Genomic DNA, 10,039 nt, shown 5'->3' on the forward strand with positions numbered 1-10,039 from the left:
AGCGCTTCAAGAAGAGGAACATGGTCAGCAAGTTCAAATGACAAAAGAACTGAAAAGTATCCATTGGGTAAGGGGCTGGGGATGACCCACACCAACCTGACGAGAGCAGTTTCAGTGGCAGCCTGAGCTCCCAGGGCCTGGCTCTTGTGCATGCTGCTATTCCATTATGGCTTTAATTTGCACTTCCTCAGTGGATAATGCTGTTGAGCCCCCCTTTCGAAATGTGTTGGCTTTTTAAATATCTTCTTTGAGAAGTACCTCAAGACTTTTGCCATTTTTAGTGGGAACTGATATTTGCTCATTTGTAGGATTCTTTATATATTCTGGAGACGGATTTTTTTTAGATGTTTGTATTACAAATATCTCATCTGCAGCTTACCTTTTCACTCTCCAAATGATGTCCTTTGATGAACAGAAGTTCTAAATTTTGATAAAGAATAACTTTTCTTTTGATTAGTGCTTTTTTGCCCAGTTTAAGAAATATTTTCCTAACTCAAGGTCATAAAGATATTTTTCTACATTCTCTTCCACATATCTACTATTTAATGCGTATGATCCATCTGAAATTAATATTTATGTGTGGTATGGAGTAGAGGTCAAAATATTTTTCATACAAATAAGCAATTTGTTCAACATTTATTGAAAAGGCCATCTTTCCCTCTTTCCCTTGTTTTGCAGTTGAACATTCATGATAAATCCGATGATCATGCATGTTAGGGTCTTTTGGACTATACTCTGTTTCATTGTTCTGTGCGTTTATTATTGTAACAATACCAAGTATTTTAAATGAAAACTGATAGTACAGTTGACCTTTGAACAATTCGGGGATTGGGGAACTGAGTCCTCACACAATCAAGTATCATTGTACAACTTTTGACCTCAAAAAAATTAACTACTAATAACCTACATTTGACTAGGAGCCTTACCAATAACATAAACAGTCAACACATTTTGTATATGTATTATGTACTGTATTCTTACGTAAGCTAGAGAAAAAATAATAAGAAAATCCTAAGGAAGAGAAAATAATATTTACTATTCGTTAGGTAGAAGTGGATCATCGTCAAGATCTTTATTCTCATCGTCTTCACGTTGAGCAGGCTAAGGTGGAGGAAGAAGAGGAGGGGTTGGTCTTGCTGTCTCAGGTGGCAGAGGTAGAAGTAAACCCATGTATAAGTGGTCCCACACAGTTAAAACCTGTGCTTACGGGTCAACTGTATGTGTTCTAATTTTGTTCTTGTTCAAAATTGTCACTATTTTAGGTCCTTGGCATTTTCATATACATTGTTGAATGATTTTTTTTTTCAATTGCCCCATACCAAAAAGCTAGGATTTTGTTGGCATTACATCAGATACATAGATTAATTCTGGAAAAATGAATGTATGAACAGGAATACTGAGACATTTATGAGTATTCCAAAACATTTCATTTATATAGATACTTTAAACATTTGGGGGGTTTGTCTTTTGTTTTTGTTTTTGATTTTTGAGATGGAGGCTTGCTTTGTCACCCAGGCTGGAGTGCAGTGGCACAATCTCGGCTCACTGCAACCTCAGACTCCCGAGTAGCTAGGAATCCAGGTGCCTGCCACCACGCCTGGCTAATTTTTTGTATTTTTTTTTAGTAGAGATGGGATTTCCCCATGTTGGCTAGGCTGGTCTTGAACTCCTGACTTCAAGTGATTCACCCGCCTCCGGAACTGACCTCAAAATTTCACCAATTTTTATATTTTTGCAATGTTTTGCAATTTTTTCAATTATAGAAGTTACTGTATTTTTTCAATTGTAGAAGTTTTGTTAGATTAGTACTATATATTTGATGTTGATGCTATAAATGCTATTATTTTAATTTCATTTTCTGATTGTTGCCACAATATAGGTATACGGTATATCATATACATATATATATATATGATATATATATGGAATAGATTTTTAAAGTTGATCTTATATCCAGTGACCTTGCTAAATTCACTTATTTATAATTATTCATTCTTTTTGACATTCTGTGTACACAGTATGTCATCTGTGGTAAAGTCAGTTTTACATCATTCTTTATAATCTTTATACCACTTTTTTCTTGCTTTATTGCACTGGTTAGGACCTCCAGAAATAGGATTTGTAGACATCCTTGCCTTTTTCCCAGAATCTAAAGGAAAACAAAACATTTTACCATTTCGTATGACTTGAAGTGTAAATTTTAGATAGTCTCTATCACTCAAATTACTTTTCTGAGGTTTGTTATCAGGATGGGTGTAGAATTTCATCAAATACATTTTTTGCCACTGTTGAGATGCTTATAGTTTTTCATTCTGTTCATGTGTTTAAATTATGTGGTTTGATTTTAAACATTTAAAAATTGTCATAAAATACACATAAAATTTATAATCCTAGCCATTATTATGTGTGCAGTTCAGTGCTATTAAGTCATATTGTGCAACTATCCATCTCCAGAATCTGTTTCATCTTAGAAAGCTGAAACTGAATACCCATTAAACAATGACTCTCCATTCCCCACTTCACCCCCTAAACCCTGGAAACCACCATCCTACTTTCTGTCTCTATGAATTTGACTGCTCTAGATACCTCGTATAAGTAGAATCATACAGTATTTGTCCTTTGGTAACTGGCTTATTTCCCTTAGCATAATGTCCTCAAGATTCATCTATACAAATTGACTTTTAGCTATTAAAGCAATTTGCATTCCTGGAATAGATTTAATTTGGTCATTGTGGGTAGTATTTTTAATATGTTATTGAATTAAGTTTGTCAAAATTTTGTATAGGATTTTGTGTCTATGTCCATATTGTCTTCTGTGTTTTCTTTCTTGTAATAACCTTGTTTGACTTTGTATCAGAATTATGGACTCATAACATGAGTTGAGAATTCCCTTTATTTTGCTTTTGGTTTTTTGTTTGTTTTTGGTCCTCTGGAAGAGTGTGGGTAAGATGTGTAAGATTGGTATTATTGGTTTTGGTGTTATTTGCTATAATTTTGTGTGTAAAAATTACCAGAGTAGCACCTGGGAAAATTTTTGTTGGAAAAATTTTAACTATGTATTCAATGATTTGATAGACATAGGATTAATCAGATTTTTTATCTCGTGTACATTTTGGTAAATTCTTTTAAAAATTATGTCCATATAATTTCACCAAAATATCTAATTTTGTTTATAATATCTGTTCTGTTTTTAATATCTTTAGGATCTAAAGTGATGTTCCCTTCTTCAGTTCTGGTGTTGGTAATTTATGTACTCTCTTTTTGTTTTCTTGATTAGGTTTTCTAGGACTTAACATTTAATTTTTTAAAAAAGAAAACCCACCTACTTTTATAGAGCTAATTTCTTTTTTACTAAAGAAAGGCTCCTTTATTTTCTTCTATGTATTTTATTTGGGTATGATTTACTGGTTTTTTTTTCTAGCTTCTTGGAATGAAATCTTAGATAAGCAATGTTCAACAATTCTTTTTTGCTAATATTTGTGTTTAACACTATACATTTCTTTAAAGTACCTATTTAGCTGTATCAAATAGATTTTTATTACCTTTATTGAGACGTAAATTATATATAACAATTTGTACCCAGTTTAACTTTACATTTGGATAAGTTTTGGCAAACTTATACACCTATATAGCCACCACCACAATCAAACAACATTTTCATCAACCCCAAAATTTCCTGTATTCTTTCCCAGCCAATGCTTCCCACCTCTGACTCCAAGAAACTATAAATCTACTTTTTGTCAGTATAGATTAGAATTATCTTTTCTAGACTTTCATATAAATGGAATGATACAGCATACTCTCCTGTGTCTGCCTTCTTTCAGCGTAAAGTTTTGAGATCCGTTAATTTGGTGTGTGTCAGTATTTCATTCTCTTATTGCTGAGTAGCATACCTTTATATTAATATATGACCACAGTTGATTAACTCACTCAGTGATGGGCAGTTGTTTCCAGTTTAGGGTTATGATGAATGAATCTGCTACGAACAGTCATATGCAACTTTTTGTGTAGACATATTTTTTTCATTTATATTGCATCAATTTCTAGGTTTGGAGTTGCTAGTTCATAAGATAAATATATGTAAAACTTTATAAGAAACTGCCAGTTGTTTTCCAAAGAATTTGTACCATTTTACAACCCACCAACAATGTATGATTGTTTCAGGTACTTTCAGCCTTGCCAACTGAATTGTCAGGTTTTGTTGTTGTTGTTGTTGTTGTTTGAGATCGAGTCTCGCTCTTTTGCCCAGGCTGGAGTGGAGTGCAGTGGCGAGATCTTGGCTCACTGCAACCTCTGCCTCCCGGGTTCAAGCAATTCTTCTGCCTCAGCCTCCCAAGTAGCTGGGACTACAGGTGTGTGCCACCACACCCTGCTAATTGTTTGTATTTTTAGTAGAGATGGGGTTTCACCATGTTAGCCAGGATGGTCTCGATCTCCTGACCTCATGATCCGCCCGCCTTGACTTCCCAAAAAGTGCTGAGATTACAGGTGTGAGCCACCAAGCCCGACCAGGTTTTTTTTTATTTTGTAACTTTTCTAATATATGTAGCAGTGATTCAAGGTGATTTTGCTTTGCATTTCCCTGACGATTGTGTTGAACATTTTTCATGTGCTTAATGGCCTTTATATCTCTCCATTGTGAAGTATCTGTTTAAATATTTTGCTCATTTTAAGAGTTAGGTTATTGGTCTTGTTATTAAGTTGTAATGCTCTTTATTTAGATACAAGTCCTTTATTATAAATACATACTGTGAATATCTTCTCTCAGTCTTTAGCTTCCTTTTAAATTTTCCTAGTGGTGTCTTTTGAAGAGCAGATGTTTTGGACTTGGATGGATATCAATTTGTCATTTCTTTTATTTATTTATTATTTTTTGTTACACATTTTTGGTTCTATTTAAGCAATCTTTACCTACCCTAGGATCCTGAAGTTTTTTTCTCCTGTTTTCTTTTGGAAATTGTATGGATTTGTATTTTATGTTTAGTCCTACATGCAATTTTGAGTTAATTTTTCTGTCCATGGATTATGTTGTATTTTATTCAGTTAAAAATATTTTCTAATCTTCATTGTCATTTCTACCTTGACCCTTGACTATTTAGAAGTATGTTAATTGGTTGTAAAGCATTTGTGGATTTTCTATTTATCTATTATAGATATTTAGTTTAATTCCAGTGTGACCAAAGAACACACTATATTATTTATTATTATTATTATTATTATTATTATTATTATTATTATTTTGAGACAGAGTCTCACTCTGTCGCCCAGGCTGCAGTGCAGTGGCACAATCTCAGCTCACGGCAACCTCTGCTACCAAGGTTCAAGTGATTCTTGTGTCTCAGCCTCTGGATAGCTGGGATTACGGGCGTGTGCCACCATGACCAGCTAATTTTTTTGTATTTTTAGTAGAGATAGGGTTTCACCATGTTGGTCAGGCTGGTCTCGAACTCCTCACCTCAAGTGATCCACATGCCTCGGCCTCCCAATGTGCTGGGATTACAGGTGATCAGCTGCCACGCCCAGCTTCACACTATATTATTTTAATCCTTAGAAGTTTGTTGAGACTTATTTTATGACCCAGCCTCTGGTATATTTTGGTTAATACTCCATATTCACTTGAAAATAACACAAAAGTACGAATTTTCACTTGAAAATTCTGCAATCAGATGTTAATATTCTATAAATATTAATTAAATCAAGCAGGTTAATAGTTTTCTTCAAATCTTCCACATTCCTAGTGATTTTTTTTTTTCTTTGAGACGGAGTTTCGCTCTTGTTGTCCAGGCTGGAGTGCAATGGTGCGATCTCGGTTCACTGCAACCTCTGCCTCCCAGGTTCAAGGAATTCTCCTGCCTTAGCCTCCCGAGTAGCTGGGAGGTGCATCCCACCACACCCGGCTAATTTTTTGTATTTTTAGTAGAGATGGGGTTTCACTGTGTTAACCAGGATAGTCGCCATCTCCTGACCTCGTGATCCACCTGCCTTGGCCTCCCAAAGTGCTGGGAATACAGGCATGAGCCACGCCACTGCGCCCGCCCAGTTTTTAAAATAAATATTTTTAATTTTTCCCATTTTAATTTCAAGTACAGTACATATCAATAGATATAACCTATATTTAAAAAGCTCTTTGGGTTCCTCAATAATTTTTAAAAGTGTAAAGCAGGCTGGGCATGGTGGCTCACGCCTGTAATCCCAGCACTTTGGGAGGCTGAGGTGGGCGGATCACCCGAGGTCAGAAGTTCAAGACCAGTCTGACCAACATGGAGAAACCCCGCCTCTACTAAAAATACAAAATTAGCCAGGCATGGTGGCACATGCCTGTAATCCCAGCTACTTGGGAGGCTGAGGCAGAAGAATCACTTGAACCCAGGAGGCAGAGGTTGCAGTGAGCTGAGATCATGGCATTGCACTCCAGCCTGGGCAACGAGCAAAGCTCCACCTCAAAAAAAAAAAAAAAAAAAAAAAAAAAAAAAAAAGTGTAAAGCAGTCCTGAGACTGAAATGCTTGAAAATAATCACTCTTTAAATTCCCTATGAATCTTTGACTCATTGGAACACTCTTGAAATTAATATTTTGCCATTTCAAAGCAATGAAAAGAACTAAGTTTAATTTCATTTACTCCTTGCCTTTTGTTCCATTGTTGTCATAGATCTTTATTTCTATATTTATTTTAAACTCCCAAAGATATTATTACCATTATTGTTTTTGAGCAATGTCTGCTTATATGTACTCACATATTTAGCTATTCTCATGCTCTTAATTCTTTCCTGAAGCTCCTTGTTTCAGTTGCTGTCATTTTCCTTCCGCCTGATTAACTCTTCTGGCGTTTTATCATAGTCTTCCAGTGGATTCTGTCAGCTTCTCAGATATATATTACATTCATTTAGGAGCATAATTTCTCTTGAAATAGAGTTCTAGGCTGCCATTTGGGGTTTTTTGTTTTTTTTCTTTTGTTTTGTTTTTTTTGTTTGTTTGTTTGTTTGTTTTGAGACGGAGTCTCGCTCTGTCGCCCAAGCTGGAGTGCAGTGGCGTGATCTCGGCTCAATGCAAGCTCCGCCTCCTGGGTTCACGCCATTCTCCTGCCTCAGCCTCCCAGTAGCTGGGACTACAGGCGCCCACCACTACACTCGGCTAATTTTTTGTGTTTTTAGCAGAGACGGGGTTTCACCGTGTTAGCCAGGATCGTCTCAATCTCCTGACCTCCTGATCCGCCCGCCTCAGTCTCCCAAAGTGCTGGGGTTACAGGCGTGAGCCACCGCGCTCGGCTGGTTTTTTTTTTTTTAACATCTAAAATAAAATGACGTCCCATTGTCTTCAGTTTCCAGAGTTTCTACTAAAAAGGCTGTTGCGAATTGTGAGTCCCATTGTTTTCTTTTTCTCTAGCTGCTTGTCAGATTTTCTCTTTGCTGTTAGCTGTCATAGGTTTTACTGCAATGTGCCTGGGTGTGCAGGAGTTTGCTTTTGAATCATACTGAGGGTTTGTAGAGCTTTTTGCGATTGTGTTATGATGTCTTTCATCAGGGTGGGGAAATTCTCACCCGGGTTTCTTCAAATATTGCTTTACCTCGTTTTCTCTCTCTCTAATTTTAGGTTTCCAGTTATAGATAGCTTAGGACTTTTCATCATGTTTCAGATGGCTCTTACAGTTTTCTGTATCTCCCATTCTTATCTATCTGCGCATCAACCTGGGTACTTTCCACTTACCTGTATTTCTGTTATTATCTTGTTTTTAATCTATTAAAACCATATTTTTAATTATTCATTTTAATCAGATGTTTTATTTATGGAATCTTAGTACTCTTTTTATATGGATTCTATTTATTTGCTAAAATTCTTCATTCTTTTTTCTTTTTTGAATATATTATTTATTTTAAATATTTATTTTAAAATCCTTGGGTATTAACTGCAATAAATGAATTGCTTCTGGGTATGTTGCTATCTGGCCAGTTGATTATTTTTTTTCCCCTGCATGACTTCTAATATTTCATTTGATGACAAACATTATAGTTGAAAAAATTATAGATATCCCTGACTTTTCCTCTAAATAGAGCTAAGTCTTATTTTAGCAGACAGCTAAAATACCAGTAGATCACGCTGATCAACTACAGATGGTCCCCAACTAATAATGGTTTGACTCACAATTTTGCAAACTTACGATGTTTTATTGGGGTACTAAATGTATTTTTGACTTATTTTCGACTTAAGGCGGGTTTATTGGAATATAACTGCATTGTAAATCAAAGGACATCGTGCCTTTACATGGTTGTGTTCCTGATAAGCAGCATCCGCGGCCTGGGAACCAAGGAATGTAAACAGGAGAGTCCTTGCCCACCATCACTCCCAGCTGCCCAGCTGAGGGTTATGTACTTCTCTATCCCACAAACCTCTATTCTGTAGGTTTAGAGGGTGAAACAGTTCCCTTGGGAAACACATCAGGAGTTCTTTTGAGCTGTAAACTACAGCTTCTGCCAAGGAACCAGCCAGCAAGCAGAGGAGTCACCATCCCAACAAGGGTATTTGATCCTGATTATTAGAAGGAAGTAGGGCGATTAACACACAGTGGGGGGAGGGAGAAACATGTTTGGCACCCAGGTAATGCACTTTAATACTGGAAAGCTCCTTGGACTACCTTGCCCCATTTTGATAGTAACATTTGATTGATAGATAAGTGCAGCAGCCATGGCCTGAGAGGCACATGGTGACCAGGAGCTCAGGGATGAATGTCTGGATCATGCCACCGGGAAGCCACCAAGACCAGCAGAGGTGTCAGCAGAGGTTGAGGGGCACCTGGAATGGATAGCAGAGGAGAGCGGCAATCAATGTCAACTGCAGGGTTAAGACCAGCTGCAGTGGGGATGGGAGGCTGTAGTCCATCCCTCGGCCTCTTAAAGTTTCTTCCTGGAAAAAGAGACCCACCAGAATCCTAGAATTGTTTCTCCCAAAACTTATATGAGGAAGTGAATCCAAGTGGTGGAAGGTGTGGCCTGCAGCGGCTGTCAGGTGGTGCCACCCAGGACCCCCTTTCAGAACTGAGGAATTTGTTCTCCAGCTGCTGGGAGTACGGCTGGCAGAGAGCCCTCAGCCGAAGAGCATCCCCTCGCCCTGGAACACACCTTGTTCCTGGGACAGCCACAGCCAATGACTAGTTGACATGGGGCAAAGTTCTGGCCCTTTCACTCAAAGTTGGGGTAATTTTGAAGGGCTGTCTCAGTTCTGCAGCTCTTCCTGGGGTCAACTGGTGCCCTTACTGAGACTGCATAGCAGCCTAACTTCTCCCTCTACCCAATCCCACTTCCTTCTCTTCTGCAGGTTGTGATATGAAAGCCTCCATACAAATCTCCATCTCACAACTTTCTGGGGAACCCAACCTGATTGTCTTTCCCCACCTGTCATACCTCAAAAATCTAGACTTTATTTATGGAACCAAGAGCTAAAATTGCTTCTAATTTTTCACTATTATAAATACAATTTTGATAACCCTGCAGGAAAGTCTTTGCAAACAACCGAATTGTTTCCATGGGATCATAAAAGATGGAATTTCTTAGGCAAAGTAACACATATGGATAAGGCTTTGTAATTCACATGCCCAAAGCCTTCCAAAACCTTTGCACACTCACCAGCTGCATGTGGGAGTGCCTCCTGCTCCCGCATCTGTTGCCTGCCTTGGGCGATCACATCCTTGTGATTTTGACATTGCCTTCTCTGTATTTGAGAATGTTTGCATCCCATAGAGATCAGAGGAGGCTTATTCTTTCCATATAAAATCCCTAGAAGAAGAAAATGAGCTTTTACCTCGTAATAATTGAGGTAAGCAGGATTCAAAACTTTCCACTCTGTCATCCCATCTGCACCAGCAGTTTCTCCTAATCTTTTCACAGGAGCAGTGCACTACTCTGTCCCTTACGGCCACATTATCGCCATAGAAAATCCTGATGCTCCACTTCCCTGGGTTGTGGGAGTCCCAGGACAATCCAGGTCTATCTGGAAATGTGAGCGGAGGATCAGTGTAGCAAGATCACTATTCTTTTCCGATCCTGAG

The sequence above is a fragment of the Rhinopithecus roxellana genome, chromosome 19 (genome assembly GCF_007565055.1).
Source record: "Rhinopithecus roxellana isolate Shanxi Qingling chromosome 19, ASM756505v1, whole genome shotgun sequence".
Lineage (NCBI taxonomy): Eukaryota > Metazoa > Chordata > Mammalia > Primates > Cercopithecidae > Rhinopithecus > Rhinopithecus roxellana.